The sequence below is a fragment of the Schistocerca americana genome, chromosome 1, assembly GCF_021461395.2.
Source record: "Schistocerca americana isolate TAMUIC-IGC-003095 chromosome 1, iqSchAmer2.1, whole genome shotgun sequence".
Lineage (NCBI taxonomy): Eukaryota > Metazoa > Arthropoda > Insecta > Orthoptera > Acrididae > Schistocerca > Schistocerca americana.
The window spans coordinates 1,107,782,221-1,107,805,401 of record NC_060119.1 but is presented as its reverse complement, the minus strand read 5'-3'; the positions used below and the strand labels follow the sequence as shown (position 1 = coordinate 1,107,805,401).

Below are 23,181 nucleotides of genomic sequence, written 5' to 3'. Positions count from 1 at the left end.
ATTCCCGTCGTGCGTCCGTAACAACGTTGGAAACCTTTTCACATGAATCACTTGGGCACAAATGACACCTCCACCAATGCATTGCTCTCTCATACCCTGTGTACGCGATATTACCGCCATCTGTATATGTGCATATCGCTATGCCATGACTTGTCACCTCATTGTACTACAACCGCTTACATATCGCACCCACAGGAATGGTGAGTACGAGATTAGATTGTTAAATAATTTGTGCGCACTATAGTATTTGTCATTTTCTCCGCGCTCCGCATGAGAATGGAACAAGAAGAAATTCTAGTAGCTGGTACAGTGGGATGTACCTTTTACCTGCACTTTGGAGAGTATGCTCTCTATGCACCTACCAGTGTAGGGACGGGAAAGTGATCGGGAAATTGCGCCCCCAGCATACAGCGACATTCTTTCGAATACGCAGACGGTATGATTTCTGTGAGCTCAGGAGACAGGACGCGAGTGCTGTAGCGAGGGAGTAGGGACAGGGGAAAGCGATTAGGCGCGACAAGGCAGGGCGGCGGCCTTGGTCGCTGCGGGGTCGTCGCTCTGCTCGCCTTAACCACCTGCTCTTACCCGCCGGCACTCTTCCCTCCGCACATTCCCACGCCCGTGGGAACTCTGCCACCCTGGACGCACCACTCGCTAAACGCGACTGCCAGTCACGCACTTCCTTCTGTTCCCAGCTGTCCCTTACACAAAAGCGTAGTAATAATTTTGAATTGCACTTACGGAAAACAACACATTGGAGTAATGAAGTTTTGTAACTACATTTGTGTAGGTATCGCATGTAAGTGATTAACACTGCAAGGTCACAGGTTAATGAACGCGCGAGATAAGCAATTTCGAATGTGAAATAGCAGTGTAAGCATGCAAAAGTGGATGCATTGTGTTCAACAAGTGCCAGATGTCTGTCTTCGGGCTGGAGTTCCACGCCTGTTGCACTCCTATCAACGTAGGGACTGTCAATGCTGTTTGTGGATGACACTAGAATTGTCGTCCAATTACGTCCCATATGTGCTGGACTGGAGAGAGATTTCGTGATCGAGCAAGCGAAGGCAACATGTCAACACTGTGGAGCATGTTGGGTTACAACAACGGAATGTGGGCAAGCGTTATCCTGCTGGAAAATACCACCTGGAATTCTTTTCATGAATGGCAACACAACGGGTCGAATCAGCAGACTGACTTAAAGATTTGCAGTCAGGGTGAATGGGATAACCACGAGAGTGCTCCTGCAGTCATATAAAAACGCACCCCAGACCGTAACTCCAGGTGTAGGTCCAGCCGATGTGTGTAGCAAGCAGACAGGTTGGTTGTAGGCTCTTAACTGGTCTCCTCCAAACCAACACATGGCAGTCACCGACACCGGTGCAAAATCAGCTTTCATCAGAAAACACAACAGACCTCCACCGTGCCCTCCAATGAGTTCTTGCTTGATATCACTGAAGTCGCTACGTGGCATCTGGTACGGAGCTGTCCTTGAAGTAACCGATTTGTAATAGTCCGTTGTATCATTGTGGTGCCAACTGATGCTCAAATTGCTGCTACAGCTGCAGCCCAATGCACCAGAGCCTTGTACCGAACGTGACGGTCTTTCCTCTCGGTAGTACCCCGTCGTCAGGCCACGAGTGGCTTACCGGGACCATCCGACCGCCGTGTCATCCTCAACGGAGGATGCGGATAGGAGGGGCGTGGGGTCAGCACACCGCTCTCCCGGCCGTTATGATGATATTCTTGACCGAAGCCGCTACTATTCGGTCGAGTAGCTCCTCAATTGGCATCACGAGGCTGAGCGCACCCCGAAAAATGGCAACAGCGCATGGCGGCTGGGTGGTCACCCATCCACGTGCCGGCCATGCCCAACAGCGCTTAACTTCGGTGATCTCACGGGAACCGGTGTATCCACTGCGGCAAGGCCGTTGCCCTCCCTCTCGGTAGTGCGACCATAGTTCTCGTGACCACCGCTGCTAGCAATCATGTGCAGTGGCAACTTTCATGCCAAGTCCTTCTGCAATATCGCAGAAGCAACATCCGCCTTCTGGGCCCTGTTACATGACATCGTTCAAACTCAATGAGCTGTTGATAATGGTGTCTTTGTCGCCTTAAAGGCATTCTTGACTAACACTGACTACCATGTCCAATTTCAAATACAACTAACGCTCACGACCGTTCCAGTCTGTATTTAAAGAAAACCTGATTTTCATCCTCTTAGTGTCGCTACCAACGCCACACCCACGCGACTAGCGTGAAATTTTAACAAACGTCATCTTCAAATGTAGGAAGTCGCCTACCAACTTTCGTTTCTGTGGTACGATTTTTTTCCGGCAGTGTAATTTTTCTTAAGGTTGAAAAGCAAATGAATATTTTTTCTACTAATATTTATTACGGTAGAGCTCTCTGTTTATTAAGCCAGCAGACGATAACGGCTTGCGTTCTCTAGAAATAATAATGACCAAGAGAACAGATCTTTAACTTAACACATTACCACTTAATATAACCTTTCATCCACAAGACGAGTTAAGATCACTCCCTTTCACGTTTCAAATGTTCAAATGTGTGTGCATTCCTAATGGACCAAATTGCTGAGGTCATCGGTCCCTATACGTACACACTACTTTAACTTATGCTAACAATAACACATACACCCACGCCCGAGGGAGGATTCGACTTTCGGCCTCCCGCCACGCAATCCTTGACATGGCGCCCCACACCACGCATCAATTACGCACAGCTTTTCACATTTCCTGCCTAGTGTCATGAGCAAATATGTTGCAGCAGTTAGTGTCTTCGTTTGGTACAACTGTGTGGGAAACGGAGTGGATAGAACTGCATTATGGGTCGTTGCCATTGCATATGAGATACGTTTCAGCACAAATATCAGTCTTCAAGTGCTAATGTTAAATACACAGAAGCATTGTCATTGTTTTTACACTAGCAGGACACAGGTTATTGTTTACGGTTATGGTAACAATGACAGGGTACGAATGCAGGAATACTTAATTAAATTTTACAAAATACAGTACCAAAATAGTACAGAATGAGCCGGCCGAAGTGGCCGTGCGGTTAAAGGCGCTGCAGTCTGGAACCGCAAGACCGCTACGGTCGCAGGTTCGAATCCTGCCTCGGGCATGGATGTTTGTGATGTCCTTAGGTTAGTTAGGTTTAACTAGTTCTAAGTTCTAGGGGACTAATGACCTCCGCAGTTGAGTCCCATAGTGCTCAGAGCCAAGTACAGAATGTAAACACACAGAACATTGTACTACACAGGTTGTGCGGATGGAGTGTGACATGAGTCTAGAGATTAAAACCAAGAGACTCCAATAGGGGGATGGGGTTACTTGCAGGCCAAAGACATTGATTTGGTATGTACAGCAATTAACTAAAGTATAAATGACAAAGTGCAGTACAAGTTTGTGTTTTGAGTTGAGGACACGGGTGTGTGGCTGCTTCACTGGATCACGCGAAGCTTACGCGATGGGACGTGCTCAACTGTAGCTGATGATCTAGAAAGGACTGGGAGTTTTACGACAAACGTTTACTGATCTGAAGTACTTCCAAGAAGCCATGTTTATTTTCCTTAAGTGGCTATATGTAGGCTTTGGGTGTTGATTTTGTGATCTCACACTAACCCATTCAGGAAATATAGTGTCCGACTTTTCGTTGTAATGATTTCTACGAAACTGAGAAAAGCTGCGGTATACTTAACGGTTTCGTGTGTACTTCCAAGTACGCGGAGCACATTGTTGATGTCTGATGTTTCACAGAAATCGTTAGACACGTGATGATAAAACATTTAATATTATGTAAGCGTGATGCGATCCAGATAGAGGCTCAGCTGACTATTTTATTGATTACGATGTCTTTTGCACAGGTTAAGTATTTTAAGGTGAGATTAGATACTTTATTCGTTCTGTAGGCCCATAGTGAGTCCGTATTCGAGGGTGTGGAACATACACGTGAAACAAAAACACGTCACACACATTTACAGAACTGACAAGTTAATGTTACTTCACAGATATTCAGTGAAACTGTCCGACAATACGGAAAAAGTAAGAACTTCCTACTTTTTGTCCTTTGCACACAAATTAAACAGAATAACAAGTGTATGCATACCAAAACGCGTAATACAGTTCCAATATTGTTGTAGCCAAGGATTCTCTGAACAGTTTGCAAGGCATACTTCCACAGATAACTACAATGAAGCTGTCTCGAAGGCAGGTAGGCATTATGTATCATACGTGTCATGCTATGTGGGTAAGTACATTGAGTGATGGTGCTAAGAAAGACATCGAAGAGGTCGGAGTAGTATTAGCAATTAACCCTTCAACCTCGTCTTAATAAAACGTGCTTCCCTTCATTCTTGAACAGTTATTCGTCCTTTCGTGTTCCATCTGAGAAATTTGGCAGCAATGCAACTAGCACACAATCTCTCTTCCTCACGTCTCACCGCCTTTATCATCAGTTCTGCGTAGACCTGACACACTCATAATATGATTCATGGACCGCAATCACAGACTTCCGCTTGTCCTTTTTCAATGACATCTCTCTTGTCTCAACGTGCTCTCCAGCAGTACACAAACTTGTTCCTGAAACATATATCCCCACAAACCTCTTTTCTGGAGAAACGTTGTCATCTCTCATCTCGTCTGTCGATGTGATGTTCTGTCTGCGCCGCATCTCAAAACAGTCTTTCCTTCACCAGTCATGAGCCCCTAATCCTCTACTCTCAGCGATTCTCCAGAATAAGCTTACTGAAGGTACGGCTTTGTGCGCCATTATATTACTTCACACAGTAATACCTTTAAAATTGCATCGTCAGTTCTTGTTACGGTACTTATCTTTAGATCCATTCATCAACCGTGATCTTACTTTATAGATAGGTTAGTTAAGGTTAACACGCAGAGCATGGCCTGCTTGAAACTATATCTTTGGACTGCCGTGTTTTGCCACTGGCCAGAAACCTTTGTTTCTGATTTATTTAGTGTTAAATTTTCTTCTGCTATGTTATCCTTCCTCCTTACCGTAAGTCGGACAGTGATTAATTTTTAATCCTCTCACGTGACTGTTGGTTTCTCCAAGACTGGCCCTACTGCTTTGACCCGCTTCAGCTCAGCGCAACACAGCATTACGAGTCCACTGATGGTTTGCTTAGGTCTAGAAAGAATGAAGTTACGTACAGCTACATTATTAAATGTCATCCTTCTTACACCACTATATGGCTAAATAACACAGTCGTGTGCTTAAACTGGCTGTTAAAGAATCAACGTCAGATACAGTGCCAATGTCACGTGCACTTGTCTTGTGACACTGGGTTCGGCAGTTCAAATGGCTCTGAGCACTATGGGCCTTAACACCTGAGGTCATCAGTCCCCTAGACTCAGAACTACTTAAACCTAACCAACCTAAGGACATCACACACATCCATGCCCGAGGCAAGATTCGAACCTGCGACCGTAGCAGCAGCGCGGTTACGGACTGAAGCGCCTAGAACCTCTCTTCCACAGCGGCCGGCGGTTCGGTAGTAAAATCTTCTATGTCACTGATACGAGAAAGCTTGTTTAATTAGTGGCGTATGTGCCATAGCATATTTTGGGACGACACACTCAATCACAAAGAATATTCGAGTTTGTAAAACCAGCTGCGGTGTCAGCTCTCTAACTATTTGCGGCGTTTGTTCAAGAGACTCAGAAAGCTCACTGTGCTATTTTTATAGCATAGTTAGTAAAAATGAGTGACTACAACAGAATAGTGGTGAAGACTTAACAGTAGTAACAGATATGTTCATTTAGTACACATCCCTCCTGATACAATGGTCAGGCTTCAATTTTCGGGTTTACATTAGAACTAAAAGATGAAAAATGATAAACAAGCTTTCAAATCTGAGTTGTGAAGTACTCGTTGTGACAAACTTGTTATTTTATTTTGCGGAAGAGTTCGCTTTAGTGGCTTAGCGCCTTCGATAGTAACGCATTTTCACGTATTTGTCAGCCATAAAATACATGAAGCGAGAAGTTTTCTACAACCAGTACACAAACCAGACTGCAGTTTTGAGATTCAAAGAACATGATATAGAAACAGTAGTCGAGCAGGGAGTGTGAAGGGTTGCAGCATATCGCCCATGTCATTACACGTGTACACCGAAAAAGCAGTAAGGACACCAAGGAGAAGTTTCAAAAGGGAATTAAAATTTTTATTTCCTGTGGTAGAACTTTGGGTTTCCCGACAACACTGTCATTCTGTCGGAGAGGGCAGGGCACGTGCAAGAGTAGCTTAACGTAACATAGTGAGCCGGCCGGTGTGACCGAGCGGTTCTAGGCGCTTCAGTCTGGAACCGCGCGACCGCTACGGACGCAGGTTCAAATTCTGTCTCGGGCATGGATGTGTCTGATGTCCTTAGGTTAGTTAGGTTTAAGTAGATCCAAGTTCTAGGGGACTGATGACCTCAGATGTTGAGTCCCATAGTGCTCAAAAAAAGAAAAAGAAAGGAACAGTGTTAGTGAATGAGACACTGAAAGTAGTAAATGGGTTGTGCTATTTGAGCAGCAAAATGATTGCCAAAGTAGAGACCATATGAACTGCAGACTGTCAATAGCAAGAAACGCGTTTCTCAAACAGTATTTTGTTAACAAGGAGTACAATGTTGTTGAAAATATAACGTGAAGGCTTCTGAGATTTATTACGTGAATGCTTGGAACGTGATTGGCGGTTGAACGGCGATTTTCCCGGGCAGACATGAAGGGGTTGTTCAGGTACCTGTACGCAGGATATGGGGCATTTGTATGTCGTTGAAGGAGGTGCGGGTGCTGGCGCTGGATGGTCGCTGAACTGGTCGAGTATGCTTGTAAAACACGTTTTTTTATTGCACAATTTATGTACAAGCGTTCTGAGCAATCAAGCAGATGTCCCAGTCGCCGACGTGGTGTATGACACATCTGAAGTGCAAAACAGACTGTTCTCTCACTTACGATGTTACCTGATAGCTGAACCGGCCTGTAACAGTACCCTAATATATTACAGATTGCGGATAATCGTCGAACTGACTGACGGGCTCTGAGAGGATTCACGCACACTCTTTGATGGCAGCATCCTCGCAAAGCCTTTTATGACGGTATTTTGTCCTGGGTGTAGCTTCCTATAGAAGCGAATGGTGACCGATGAACTGTTTACACAAGAAGAGAACGTACGTTTTTGAAATGTGGCGTTACAGAACACCGGAAATTAGTTGGGTAGCTCGCATAAAGAGGAAATACTGAATCTAATTAGGGGAAAAAATGGTGTTGGTAGAACTTACCTGAAAGAAATGGTTGATCGACAAGACACATTCTGAGGAGGCAAGTCGTCGTCGGTTTATTAAATGGAAGGAAATGTGGGTGGTAAATACTGTAAAGTGCAACCAAGGCTTGGGTAGAGTATGGGTTTAGGCTGCAGCATTTATGTAGAAACGATGCGAGTTGATAGACTAGTGTAGAGAGGTGGGTCAAAGCAGTCCTCGGACTGAAGATGAATACCGCTGCCATGTTTTACTCTTAATCCAAATAAACTAATTAAAAAACGCGAATTACGTAGCAACGGTCGAGGTAAATAGTTTTTTATTCTCGCCATTATATTAATTTAGAACATAAGTTAGGAGAATACCAATTTATAATTGTTGTTGAATGGTGGTAGAAGAACGGAAAATGAGGAAAGATCTTTTATTAATGATCTGTGGAAAAATTGTTACATATTGGCTCAAAAAACTTTGAAATCTGCCACCCAACTTAGAGTTCTGGGAAATGTAGAATCCACAAGAGAATGTGTGTATGAAGTGGAGGCGTGGAAAGATCACCGAATAAGAGGTACGAAAGGAGAGTAATTTAACCATATAGTAGTGTGTGTTTTGTATCCATTCTGGACTGATTTTCTTCAGGATACGGCTACTGCAGTTATTATCAACAACATTGACCTAAACTGTCTCAAAGTTATTGAGGCGAAGCGCAGTACCTCTAAGTGTATTTAAAAATGTATTCTTTGTTGCTAATCCAGTAGTCAGTTGTTTTCTTTAAGAAGCGAACTGAGGTGAAAATATTCTAGTTTTGTCTCCAGTTTTTGTTAATTGCTACGTGGAATTAGACAGTTGGTTACTCGATGTTTTATCTCTACGCATTCTTTGGAACTTAGTCACCACAGAATGAATTGTAAGAAGTGCAATATCCATGTTACGATACGGAAAATATAACGACAATAGCGCTCCTTCTGTCCAGCCAGTGAACTTCGAATACGGGAAAATACGGGATCAGACTATAATATTTTCCATTTATACCTTACGAGTGGGCCTGACAGTCTGGCAGTGAAGTATGTACCCTGCGAGGTGCTATAATCAAGAAATCAAAAACCAAGACTAAGACTAAGTTCTCGTTCTGGGGTTCACAGCCAAGTACAATTTTGCTAACGACTTCGCCGTCGTCTTTTACCTGTAAAATTATTTATTTGCAAGCGTCAATATTGTAGTTTCAACCATTGGCCATTATCAAGTGGAAAGAGTCGCACATGTCAAAACGTGAAATTCATCTGTCGTGACATGACAAAGAAACTGGTTTCATCGCATTGTGTTCCCTATAACGACCTCCTCTTTGTGGGTTGCATTGATTCGTAAGCTGTAAAAAATTTACGCAAGTCCACAGGATACCATGCGACAAGATTTGCTTCTGTTTTATGTGAAAAAGGAACAAATGTAGAACCATTTTACTCCGTCCAATATTACAGATGCGACCAAACAGTATATTCACAATGCAATTCAAAATGTGCAATGTGCTCACAAAGCCATAATTAGGAACACAATGCCGTGAAACCACCTCCTGTCTTGAACGAAACAAAAACAAATCTGGAGGACTTCCAATCAGTAACCAGATACGTAGTCTAGGGTCCCCGTTGTGTTTCTTACATTGGTCAATTATTTTTTCCGGGGGATTTTCATTGTAAGCCCATAATAGCACTGGTTCCTCCAGACAGATTTATCAGCTCAGTTCATTGCATAATATATGGTTAGAAGGACATCCGCAACAGCTTCATAGTAGACACACATGATTAACCACTTCAATTGTAAATAGTTTTATTGGTTCATAATCACGACCTGTCTCAGGCAATTACAAGGCCGACATCTTCAGGTGTACAAGACTGGAAAAGGGGAAAGAAGTAATTGTAGTTAATTGACTGTATGAGTCTTAACACTTGTTTGGTATATTAGTAGGTAGGGCTCCACTGTCAAAGTATGAATGTGAGGTTTATACAGTTGGGTTTGATATTTTTTAAAAAAAAACTGTTCTGTGGTTATCAAATGCGACACCCGTGTTTTCATTGTGACGAACGGAATTGATTTTCAACACGGGCACCATGAAGCTTGGACCCACAATCACTACATGGATAGTGTAACGATTGCTAATGCCTTTACATCGGTCAGACAGCTCATTTTTAACATCCGATTCAAGGAACATCAGGGCCTAAATAATTCTGACTCCACTTTATCTAGTCATTTGAAAGCTAATGGGCACTGTATTGCTGACCTAAATATCAATTTGAGTACCTTTCATCGTTATCATAAAGACTGCGTCTTTAATTTATTAGAGGAAATTGAAATTATTCACAGCTTAAATAAGAACTCTTCAACTACCCTTAACCAGAAAACCGCTCTGTAGCACGTGTAATAGTTATTTCTCTTTGAAACAGCGGTGAAACTTCAATATTCCTCTCAAAGAAATTGTATTTTTCTTTCTTATCTCTCTAATTTTAGTCGCCTAAATATTATTATTCTTCCTTTGTGGATACTTGATGTAGTTACGTTTATTTTAATCGTATTTGCAGCTTTTTTTATATTTTTAAGTTTTACCTTTTGTATTGCTTTTAACAGATGGTTGGGTACTTACTATTTATGGCGAAGTACATAACACTCTCATTTTTACTTTTTGATAATGCACTTTTTACCATCTTCTATTCAGTTGTACATTATGAATTCACCATTTTTTAACGTTCGGGCTGGTCAAGTTCCACTAGATGGCTTTACTTCCGTTTGTAATATGACGGTCGCTTGGGTCGCTTGTTTTCGTGCACGGCTGCTTTCTACCATCGGGCCATTCCGTATTCGATTTTCACGTGCGGCGGTCACGTCTTCCCAGTCTAGTGTTGACGGTGCGTGGCAGCCACGCGCCTCACGGTATACGTTGTCTTACGATCTTCGGTGATATTCTCTTAGCATTTCCCTCCTTTTTCCTTCCTTTGACTCCCCACTTGTCTTAGGATATTTCGTGGCTGTCTGGTGCGACACCTGACTAACCCGACCATATCAACCTCACATTTATAGCTAGACAGTGAATCCCCATTGTTATTGTAACAAACTCGTCTTACATCTTACACAATCTCTGACTCTAGTTTGTTTTCCTTTTTGCTCTCTTGCCCGAAACTGGTTACGCTTTTGAAGCAATAAAATTATTTACAACTGAAGCGATCAATTATGAAAGTATTAAAGGGCATTGTATTGGCGGAGCAGTCATTTGTACTCAGGTGGCTCATGTGAAAAGGCCGCACGCCGGAAATTAATACACTTGCTTGGGGAATTGTAGTTAGAGATAGATGCATGGGATATTCCGTTTCGGAAAGAGACAGGGAATTCAATACTCAGTTATCCACAGTGTCAAGAGTGTGCTGAGAATACCAAATTTTAGGCATTGTCTCTCACCACAGACAACGCAGTGGCCGACAGCCTTCACGTAACGGACGAGTACAGCGGCGTTTGCGTAGTGTTGTCAGTGCTAACAGACACGCAGCGCTGCCTGAAACAACCGCAGAATCAATGTGGAACGTACGACGAATGCATCCGCTAGGATAGTGCGGCGAAGTCTGGAGTTAATGGACTATGGTAACAGACGACCGACGAGACTGCCTTTGCTAACACCACGACATCGCCTGCAGCGCCTCTGCTAGGCTCGCGACCACATCGGTCGGACCTTACACTAATAGAGAATCGTGGTCTGGTAAGATGAGTCCCGTTTTCAGCTGGTAAGAGCTGATGGGAGGGTTCGAATGTGGCTGAGGTCCCACGAAGCCATGGACCCAAGTTGTCAAGCTAGTGGTGGCTCCATAATGGTGTGGGCTGTGTTTACATGAAATGGATTGGGTCCATTGGTCCAACCAACAACTGAGGTCATTTGGAGCTATTCATGGAATTCACGTTCCCAAATAATGACGGAATTTTTGACGGATGACAATGCGCCATGTTGAAAGGTATGTGCTAAGGTCTGATCACGGTAGATTCAGGGAATAAAGTCGATAATTGCCAACCGCAAGGTGGAATGAGTATAATATCTTTGATTATGAGGATCTTTGATGGTTAAGGGAGCCGGGCGCGCGCAGTAAAAAGAACTTTTGAGTCGCAGATAGGTGCCCGGAGGAAGCAGACGTGTGGTGACAGCGTTAAGGTAGAATTCGCGCTGTGCAGTTTACACTGAGCAAACTTTTGCACGTTAATGGGAGAAGCTATATAATGATTTCAAAATGGTTTTTGTTAGATAATGTTGAGAGTTAGGATTTGTATGTCCAAGGTTTGAGGCAGTAAGCGTTTTGTAAATTTTTTGTAGGAGTGATTCGTGCTACTAAAATATTGGAAATGGTAGTTTCGTGTATGACTTAAAATTTTAACGATATAAAGAGATCAACATCGTGTTTAAATCCAACAGCCTGAATCATAAACCACATCCTTTGCTTGTATTGAATATGAAAATGAGTAGTAAAGTTACCCACCAATGAAAGAACGTAAAAAAAGTGAGTTCTCTATGCAATATATGTGTGTGCAGTTCATGGTTTGAAATCGATTTTCGTGTAACTAAAGTTATCAGAGCAAATTTATTTCAAATAACTAATATTATGCCATTGCACAACTGGCATTATTGAAGTCAAGATATAATTTCAGTAAGTATGAGAGTTGGCAATACTCTCTTAGGATGTAAAGGTTGGCTACATCGCGCATACACAAGCTTTGGAATCTAAGATATTGTTGTCGCGCCTCGCAGTGCACGGGTTAGTTAGTGGCAGTTTGGAAGCCAGTGTAGGAGCCCCGCCTGCTGTGATGCGCACGTGTGTTGGGCGAGGGGTCGTCGCCGAGCTGCCGTACTGCCGTGTCCGCCAGCAGCGACACATGATTTGGTAGTTGGTTTATATTTTTTATAATTTGCAGCGCGCTTATTAATTTAAAGAAAAGGGTTTGTGTATGTGCGTAGTAGCAGACGGTAATTTTGATAATGATAGGAGTTGAATTCTTAAGGGGAAACCATTGTTAGATTAAGTATTGATTTTTGTCATTGATTTCTTTTGTAATTGTAAGGGAATTGTTTCACTATGTATTCAACTGAGAAGTATTTCAGTCTGTCTCAAGAGTTTGATTAATTTGTAATATTGCTTTAATGCCACTGATGGCAGATTTACATACGAAGCGATTGTTGAAAGAGCTTCTAGCGTTTTGTTAACTGAATGAGAAAGAATCGCTTTCAGAATATAGTTTTGGAAAAAAAAAAAAGAATTATGTGTTTGGGTTATCATTTATCGAGTTTAGATTTGACCAAACCCTTTCTCTCGAATTATATGTAATTGTAGCAAGCAGCAGCAGCCGCAGCAACAGCAGGAGCCGCCGTACAGAACATGCATTGCACTCAGCATGAATAATAGGTTTTTTATGTTTTTGTTAACTAATGGAATGCAGCAGATCAAGCAGTGGCAGCACAAAGACCATGTGAGTTATTTGTTGCGCACAGGACCAATTAAAAAAAAAAAAAGTTTTGGCGATCTCTGTAATAGTAAAGTTAACGAGAGTACAAGCACGAGATTTTCAGTAGAAAACACGAGATTAGAACATATACAGCTCGCGACTTTCAAGTAAAGATCAGGGCCAGAAGTTAACTTATCAGTACCAAAGTTAACTTATCAGTACCACCTTAATGCCATTGCACACACGGCATTATTCTCTTAAACTTGACTGCTGAGTCAAATACATGTTACATTACCGGCAAAATGGAGGAGTGCAAGAAACAAGTTCGCAGTCAGATGCAGGTTTGTTGAATAATTATTTTGGAACAATCTATGATACTTCCACTAATTAAAAAGGAAACAATTTTGGTTAGATACTATCACTTTTAAAAATAATTTTTATCTATGATACTTTCAATGTAACTTGTTTGAAGAACATCCTGGACAAATCGAGCGCTTGGTTTGGCCACCCAGTTCAGTTCGCCCGCCATGAATCCCATCGAATATTTTGTGAGACATAATCGTGTGGGTACTTCGTGCACAAAATCATGCACTGGCACAAGACCTTCGCAGTTATGGACGGGTATAGAGGGGCCGACACGGTATTAGGAGGTATCCCGTGACTTTTGTCGCCCCAGCGTATTACATTCAGAGATCGGGATTCAATGTTCTAAATTTTTAGAAAAAATGTAAACCACTACGCAGTAACTAGTTCCTGAACCGAGGATGTTTGCTCTACATGCTGTTAGGGAAGGTGAAAAAAAGGAAACGGTCAAGCACGACGCCCACTAAGTGGGGCTGTCGGCCGCCCTCCCTCCCTCCTGCCATCGCATGGTGGCGGACTACACGCAGAGCTCCCATACGAGGCGGGCCGCGCCAGCTCAGCCCGTGCCCAGACGAGCGGTCGCCACCCGCGCGCACGTCGACGCGCCCTGGCGCCGTAAATCAGCAGAGGTGAGGCGACGGCGCGCCGCCCACGCAGCCAGACAGCGGCCGGCAGACAATGGCTGCTGCCCTCTTGTGGCGTCGGCTCACGTCTGCCAGCAGCGGGGCCCCGCTTTACGACGGCTGCCGGCCAGCCAGCAGGAATCTGGCCTGAGCCGAGGCGAGGCGAGGTGACGTGTGCTGTGCTGTGCAAGCGTATCATCAGCACTCGTCATCCCTTCACCACATTCGTGCCTACCGTGGTGATACCGGCGACAATTTAGGATGTGTGTTGTTGTGGTCTGCAGCCCTGAGACTGGTTTGACGCAGCTCTCCATGCTACTCTGTCCTGTGCAACCTCCTCCATCTCCGAGTACTTACTGCAGCACTGCAGCCTACATCCTTCTGAACCTGCTTAGTTTATTCATCTCTTGGTAGCCCTCTACGATTTTTACCCTCCCCGCTGCCCTCCAGTACTAAATTGGTGATCCCTTGATACCTCAGAACATGTCTTACCAACCGATTCCTTCTCCTAGTCAAGTTGTGCCACAAACTCCTCTTCTCCCCAATCCCATTCAGTACCTCCTCATTAGTTATGTGATCTACCCATATAATCTTCAGCATTCTTCTGTAGCACCATATTTCAAAAGCTTCTATTCTCTTCTTGTCCAAACTATTTATCGTCCATGTTTCACTTCCATACATGGCTACACTCCATACAAATACTTTCAGAAATGACTTCCTGACGTTTAAATCTATACTCGATGTTAACAAATTTCTCTTCTTCAGAAACACTTTCCTTGCCATTGCCAGTCTACATTTTATATCCTCTCTACTTCGACCATCATCAGTTATTTTACTCCCCAAATATCAAAACTCCTTTACTACTTTAAGTGTCTCATTTCCTAATCTAATTCCCTCAGCATCACCCGACTTAATTCGACTACATTCCATTATCCTCGCTTTGCTTTTGTTGATGTTCATCTTATACCCTCTTTTCAACACACTGTCCATTCCGTTCAACTGCTCTTCCAAGTCCTTTGCTGTCTCTGACAGAATTACAATGTCATCGGCGAACCTCAAAGTTTTTACTTCTTCTCCATGGATTTTAATACCTACTCCAAATTTTTCTTTTGTTTCCTTTACTGCTGGCTCAATATACAAATTGAATAACATCGGGGAGAGGCTACAACCCTGTCTCACTCCCTTTCCAACCACCGCTTCCCTTTCGTGTTCCTCGATTCTTATAACTGCCATCTGGTTTCTGTACATATTGTAAATAGCCTTCCGCTCCCTGTATTTTACCTCTGCCACCTTCAGAATTTGAAAGAGTATTCCAGTTAACATTGTCAAAAGCTTTCTCTAAGTCTACAAATGCTAGAAACGTAGGTTTGCCTTTCTTAATCTAGCTTCTAAGGTAAGCCGTAGGGTCAGTATTGCCTCCCATGTTCCAACATTTCTACGGAATGCAAACTGATCTTCCCCGAGGTCGGCTTCTACCAGTTTTTCCATTCATATGCAAAGAATTCGCTATTAGTATTTTGCAGCTGTGACTTATGAAACTAATGGTTCGGTAATTTTCACATCTGTCAACACCTGCTTTCTTGGAGATTGGAATTATATTCTTCTTGAAGTCTGAGGGTATTTCGCCTATCTCATACATCTTGCTCACCAGATGGTAGAGTTTTGTCAGGATTGGGTCTCCCAAGGCTGTCAGTAGTTCTATGTTGTTGTTGTTGTCTTCAGTCCTGAGACTGGTTTGATGCAGCTCTCCATGCTACTCTATCCTGTGCAAGCTTTTTCATCTCCCAGTACCTACTGCAACCTACATCCTTCTGAATCTGCTTAGTGTATTCATCTCTTGGTCTCCCCCTACGATTTTTACCCTCCACGCTGCCCTCCAATACTAATGATATTTACTCCTGGGGCCTTGTTTCGACTTAGATCTTTCAGTGCCCTATCAGACTCTTCATGCAGTATCATATCTCCCATTTCATCTTCATCTACATTCTCTTCCATTTCTATAACATGATGTGTATAGTCTCTTAAATGAATTACAGGCAGAAAAAAAGAACAAAACCTGCTGATATACACTGCCGGAAAAAACTAGTGCACCTTTTGAAGGTTTCCAACTCACTCCAGATTCATTGCCTAAACAGTGCATATGGAGTACAAACCGATATTGCAAGCGGTTGTGAGGTAACAGGTATCGACCCACGCTGAAACACCCATATCATTACGCTATGTAGCCTCCACAGGTGGCAACTAGAGATGGGAAAACTCGTGCATCCTTTGAAACTAGTTCACGGGTGATCGCTCTTTTTTGGGATCCGTTCATTTTTACTCGTTCACCGTTCATTTGTGCTTGGTATACGGTTCTTATGAAAAATTGAAAATTAGTAGCATAGGTGACTGAAGATGGAAAGCGCCAAGAGGGTGCACTTGCCTCCGCCCTGGAGTACAGAGTTTTTATTTATAACAGAATTCTCACACACAATTGTAATTTTCGTGATTCTGCGAAACATTTCGTTTAGCCAACTGTAGCTTTATGCGGCTGATCGCAGTGAAATAATATAAGGTGGCCCACGAAAAACAGGCCCCGAGTACAGACTCCACGCCACTTACGCAGGATTTGTTCACCGCTAGCAGCAGGAAAGATAAACATGTAATAATGAGGCAGTGAAGAAATAACAAATAAGCTAATGCAAACAACAACTTCGAAACTATAGATGACGACAGATAGGCGACAATGAGCAGTCTAGTACTCGGGGCCGATTTTTTCGTTTGCCACCCTGTACCACTGAAATAATATTGTAGAAGTTATTCTCTTCACAGAATGTGACACCAGACACTTGATTATAGAACGCGGACTTCATTGGGTTCTATGTTGGTCTACCTTCCATAACAATGGACATGCTCTTTTACCTTGGATCTAAAAGCGACCGAAAATGACCATTCGTGTGTCCCGTGCCGACTTTCTTTGCATGTATAATAATAAAAAATTCTTGCATTTTTAGAAGTATTTCTTCTGCTGTTTATCTAAGTAGTGAAATAAGCTGATATGCCGTTTTTTTTACCTGAAAAGGTGTTTTACATACGACGTAATTTTTAAGTAATTTACGTAGCTGTGTTTGTGTACGTGTATATATATATATATATATATATATATATATATATATATATATATATATGTGTGTGTGTGTGTGTGTGTGTGTGTGTGTGTGTGTGTGTGTATGTGTGAAATCTTATGGGACTTAACTGCTAAGGTCATCAGTCCCTAAGCTTACACACTACTTAACCTAAATTATCCTAAGGACAAACACACACACACACACACACACACACACACACACACACACACACACACGAGGGAGGACTCGAACCTCCGACGGGAACGTAATTGTGAAATACATTTTAAATACCAGTCATGGACGCTGAATAGAATACGAAAAGAACCCCAAGTTCAGAGTTCAAGAAAGGTTTGAAACAGATCTAGAATGGACGTGCGCAGCGAACAAAACGAAAAACAACTCGATACTGTACTAACTATGAGCAGTGGAACTGCGACAAGTGGCCACGCGAAGAAGGACGAGTCCGCCCGAGCGAGACCGAGACCGAAGGGAATGGGACCGAGGCTGGAACGAGACCGGCCGACATGCCGTTGCGGGAACGAGACCGACCGTTTTCCGTTCCCCGGAACTATAAGTAGAAATCCGCGACCGAAGTGAACTATGAAAGACCGTTCCTTTGGACCAGTTAGTTCGCGAACGACCCATCTAGTGGCAACCCAGGCGCTCTTTGGCCTCCAGTGGATTATACGGAGGACGAATACTATCCCTCGTCATGGTATAGGTTACGCCACGCCTGCTCGACGTGTTCACGTAGTCCATGTAATAGTTGTCGTTCCATCGCGCTCGGTTCGACCCAAGTCCGGAAATAGTGCTGGCCAAGGAAGTGGCTGCACGTCTTACATATGCTGAAAGGTAGTGCAGGGTAGTGAGTGAATCAGAGCAGATCGAGAATTTGAGGCCACAGTAACGTTTCATTCTGATCCACGGCTTTACGAATCGCAGTGTGTTCAGTGGCAAAGATAGTAAACTCGATAGGCAGACGGAAACTGAAGACACGAACAGCAGAAACGACGGAACATCCAGTAGCATCCCCCCTGTTCGAACCCATCCGTTAACGTAACAGTGCTCAGCTAAACTGGTAAAAAAAAATTGTTCTTACGAAAAATCGTCTGAAGTGGACAGTTTGGGGCACTCTGTCAAATGTGGAAGTATTCTACGCTTAACTAACAGAGTGGTGCTTTACACCAACCTTGCAAGTCTCTTCTTAATGCGTCTGGTTATTAGTCCTGCTAATATTTTCCATGTGAGAGAATGCTTAAAATTCTGTGATCTTCACATATAGCTTTCTAGTTTACATGGTTAAATTCAGATAGCCTAAGATCAGTGACGATCTCATTGCAAGAAAATGTTGACGAATTGCCTATTACGCCGTGGAACCACGGAGATGATTAGTAGACTGGCAAGAACATGTACAGTATCATCGGTATATGGCAACGAGCGCGAAGGACGTGTACAAAGAAATGGTTATAAACTGATAAGACTACGTTGCATTTAGAATTTTGACGTAATGGTGAATACACGCGTCGTGTTTGGCTGTAATTTTTCGTGCAACCGACGGAAGATACAAAGAAAGGAACATGACTCAATGCAAGCGTAACTAAACATCTTAGGTACTTTTTGCTTTTGTACTGTATGGAAGCCTAAATAGTTATAGTTTCTCTTATATGAGATACCAGCAGTCTATAAATAGCTTATGCATATTTTAAGGGGTTTAATAAATCTAGTGTCAACAGACATAGCGTAATGACGTATTTTACCTGTTTTGATCAACTTCGGCTTTCCTTCGAGTAGTGTGCTCGTCGTGCAAGTGTTCCTATAAGGAGAACGTTGTATTTGCCACAGATAACACGTGTCTATTCATTAGGTGTTCTTACGAAAATTATAGTCTGCTTAAACGTTTGTACACGTAACGCGGTGTTCTCGTCAAACACGATTCAAAGTGTGAGTGAGTGTGAGAGAGAGAGTGTGTGTGTGTGTGTGTGTGTGTGTGTGTGTGTGTGTGTGTGTGTGTGTGTGTGTGTGAGAGAGAGAGAGAGAGAGAGAGAGAGAGAGAGAGAGAGAGAGACAGACTCAAGTAGTACGCAAATAGTTGCTCAACTGCAGAATTTGTTCAGACCATCTCGTAAAGCGTAAGTCATTTCGATTTAGAAAATCGTAGTAGCATCATTCACGAACTTCGCAAGGCCCCTATCTTACCTCACCATACGTCAGGCTTCAGTGAAGGAGCGTCTTTGCCAGTCCAGTAATTTACGTCTGTGCGCGGAACAATGCCTCCTCCGCTGGCTGCTGGATGGAGGTAGCTGTCCGCCAGTGAGTCAGTCGAGCCTCCCCCTATCACAGCTCGGCTCGCGTCGCGCCCATTGTGGGCAGCGAGCAGCAGCAGGAGGCAGACGGCTTCCGGCGAGGCGGCCCCCACTTCCGGCCAGCACAGCTCTCAGCCAGACACCTGCCCCCGACTCGCTGCCTTGTCCTTATCCACCTCCACCTGCTCAAAACACACGCGCGCTACAACACGTCCACGCGCACACTCCGACGCCCGTTATATCTCACGATAGGTTCATTTGAGAAGTTACCGGGGAGCGCCAGAAAACAGGCGTTACTGCCCATGAGCAACTGCGATGACGAAGGAAGCCCGTGCTCAGTTTTTTTTTTTTTTTCCTGCTCACATGGTTTTCGTTGCATTTCTGTCTGAAATTTCGTGCTTATTCGGGCATGTTGTTCGGACGGGACATACGGATTTAATGTACTTAGAGAAACGGTTTTATCATCCCCTATCCAAATGAACGCAGAATAAGGAAGCAGTCTTTGACGTAATACATCAAAACTAGACTCTACTGCTTCAAGTATTAGTTGACCACAATATTATTTCACCTGGGTGTGAGGGAGCTTCAGTCGCTTTATCAGAAGTTTTTATGGTGATACTTGACATGGGCACGGCAAACTACTTAATAGCGCGTGCGCAATTTTCCTGAAGACATTCACAATGCAATGAATTTCCCTAGTCACCACTGTACTTGTCTAACGTCACCGCGGGTTTCTGACAACGGCCGCGAGAGGTCGAATGCGGTAATATCGTGGTCAGGTTATCCACCCTGCAACATTGTTCCGAGGCCATTTCAATAACGTTTACATATACACAGCACTGCAGACACCTATAATGAAAGAATACATATTTTCTGCAAAAATAAAAAGCTGCTTGTATACATCAGAACTAAGGAGAATACGTTATTTTCATGACCATTTGAGCGACCTTATACTGTGTAATAAAAGGAACAGGACATCGGAATACTCCGACAGCATCGGAATCTGGTGAAACACACTCAGAAGCGTAATTCGGCTTAACCCCAGGTAACTAATAGGTGTAAAACTTAGGACTACAGAAGGGTATAAAACAAGAAAAATAAAAATGGTAATTAAGTAATGCATAACCTATTAATTGTGACTTCATTTGAATAAAGTATGAAATAGAAAACTTTTCGATGATTTATCAGCAATTTAAAATTCCTCCTCTCCCCACCCCTCCCCTCCCCTTAGTGTCCTGGGGTTAATGTCCCGATTTACACTGAAATACCTGGAATTAGTCCGCTTCTCGTGGTCTCGCGGTAGCGTTCTCACTTCCCGAGCACGGAGTCCCGGGTTAGATTCCCGGCGGGGTTAGGGATTTTTCCTGCCTCGAGATGACTGGGTGTTGTGTCGTCATCATCATCATCATCATCATCATCATCATCATCATCATCATCATCATCATCATCCCCATCATCCATCCCCATCCCCATCATCCATCCCCATCATCCATCCCCATCACGGTCGGAGGAAGGCAATGGCAAACCACCTCCACTAGGACCTTGCCTAGTAAAGCGGTGCGGATCTGTAAAGAAGCATGGGACTTCATTTCATTTCACCTGGAATTAAGTTTTTTTTTAGTGTGGTTTTCGATATGGCGATTTTCATGGGGTACCAATACCGTGTTATCTCATGTTTGGTCCTTTATTATTGCATAATGGCGTACGTGCCGGGAAATGAAAATGGGCACCTGAAATAGAGCGAACATTTGAAACTAGACTGTAGTGTGCAATGAAACACTCCCGCAGAGACAGTCAATTTATTCTAAACGAAAAGATCAATAACAGGCAAAATTATTTAAAAATAACTTCTGTTCTGCAAGATCCTTCGTGTGTTATTGTTAATAGCTTGGAAATAAAATAATATCGGGAAACTGAAAGTAATGACAGTCTTCCGTGATTATGTGCAAGTATTTTAATTTCACCTGTTAGCTTACAACCACAGAAATCCGTTTTGCGTTCATTTGACGTGTGAGCTGTAAACGAAGAGGAAACAGCAAATGACAAAACGTAAACACGGGTCACGTGTAGTCTACCCCTCACTACAGCTCTGACTGCTCCGCACATGCGCCAGTCTGGCAGTTTGGGCGCACCAGAAAAACTTTTCCCGTTAGAACCTGGCTACTTGCTGCTACTGTTCATATACTAACAGCTCTATTTCAAGTAGCCAGAAGCGGGTGAAGGCGCTGCTCATACGCAACTTCAGCTCTGCGCATGCGCGTGAACCCACTTGCAACGCTCAAACGAACCTGGTGTGAAATGCTGCAAGTGGCTACACAGTCTTTATCAGCGTGATAATTCGTACGTAGTAAGACAGCTGATTTTGTTTCAGGATCCTCCACTCGAGTACATACACGTGAATATTCGTGTTATGAATTAACAAGATTTTTGCTGTAATAAATATTTATTTACGTTCCAGATGCGTTTCGCATTTGACCTTTAAGTCATGCTCAGTGAATTTAACATGGAATAAAAATTTTGCTTTTACGCGATGATTTTAGACTCTAAACAGTCTGTAGCATATTTACCATTGGGACGCAAGTGTCCCGTGAATGGAATTCGGAAGCACAGCCAGCTATCCATTATAGGGTTAAAGGAAAGACGGATTCATTACTTCCATTCATTATGTACAAACTTTCAGGGATGATGGAGATGGGTAAATGTATCAGTTTAAGGTTTAAGAAATGCTGTTTACAGTCCCTGTTTACTAGACATTTGTCTTGTTTTGCGCCATAATACCATCTCTGAAAGCTTCCTACACCACGATCTTAACAACAGCACCGGTACGTATTTCCACTGTCAGAGGTGTCTGAGCGGTTTTCGCTTTTAACTTTCCATTCTGTCGTTTCCGGACTCCATCATACCTGAAAGCTCCGGAGGTCATCACGGAATCACCTATTACGTTACGGAACATTAACAGTGAAGATTATGCACAGGATGAAGTATTTAGATTCCTTCATTAACATCTCGCTGTGCGGAGAAAGGATGACATCTACCGCCCATGTAATATACACCAAGGTGGCGAAAGTCATGGGATACTACCTTATATAGTGTCGGACCACCGTTTGCCCGGCGTAGTGCAGCACCTCTACATGGCATGGAGTCAATAAGTCGCGGTAAGTTCCCTGCAGAAATACTGAGCCATGCTGCCTCTATAGCCGTCCGTAACTGCCGAAGTGCTGCTGGTGCAGGATTTTGTGGACGGACTGACCCTTTGATTATGTCCCATAAAAGCTCGGTGGGATTGATGTTGAGCGATGTGAGTGGCCACATCACTCGTTCAAATTGTTCAGAACGTTCTTCAAACCAGTCGCGAAAAACTGTGGCACATTGAGATAGCGCACTGGCATGGGAACATGAAGTCCACAAACGGCTGCGAATTGTCTCCAAGAAACCAGACAACCATTTCCAGTCAATGGTCAGTTCAGTTGGACCAGAGACCCAGCCAGCTTGCACGCTTTCTTGCTGGCAACTTACGTCCATCGCTTCGTGGAGTCTGCGCCATATGCTAAGCGTACCCTCAGCTTTTACGAACTGAAATCTGGATTTACCTGACGAGGCTACGGTTTACCAGTTCAGGGTCCAACCGATACTCAAGCCCAGGGTAGGCGGTGCAGGCGATGTCGAGCTGCCAGCGAGACACTCGCGTCGGTCGTCTACTATGTAGCCCACTTAACGCCAAATTTCGGCACACTGTCCTAGCGGAAATTTTCGTCCCACGGGGCTTATTTCACGCACTGGTCGTCTGTTAGCACTGACAACTTTACGCAAAAGCCGTTGGTTTCGGTCGTTGAGTGTAGGCAGTCTTCCACAGCGTTGTCGAGGTGAGAGGTTATGCCTGAAATTTGTTACTCTCGGTACTCTCTTGACACTGGACCTCTGAGTATTCAGTTCCCTAACGATTTCCGAACTGGAATGTCCCATGCGTCTAGCTCCAACTACCACCTCATGTTCAAGGTCTTAATTACCGTTACGCAGCCATAATCATGTCGAAAACCTTTTCA

General features: G+C 43.6%; 1 protein-coding gene and 1 pseudogene across 1 annotated transcript in view; both read right to left on the bottom strand.

Moving 5' to 3' along the window:
• The window catches only part of LOC124596652 (rap guanine nucleotide exchange factor 6-like), a 474,460-nt gene that overhangs the window by 112,915 nt on the left and 338,364 nt on the right, over window positions 1-23,181 (bottom strand). The gene's annotated exons all lie outside the window — the stretch shown is intronic.
• LOC124552754 lies at window positions 1,820-1,936 on the bottom strand (annotated as a pseudogene).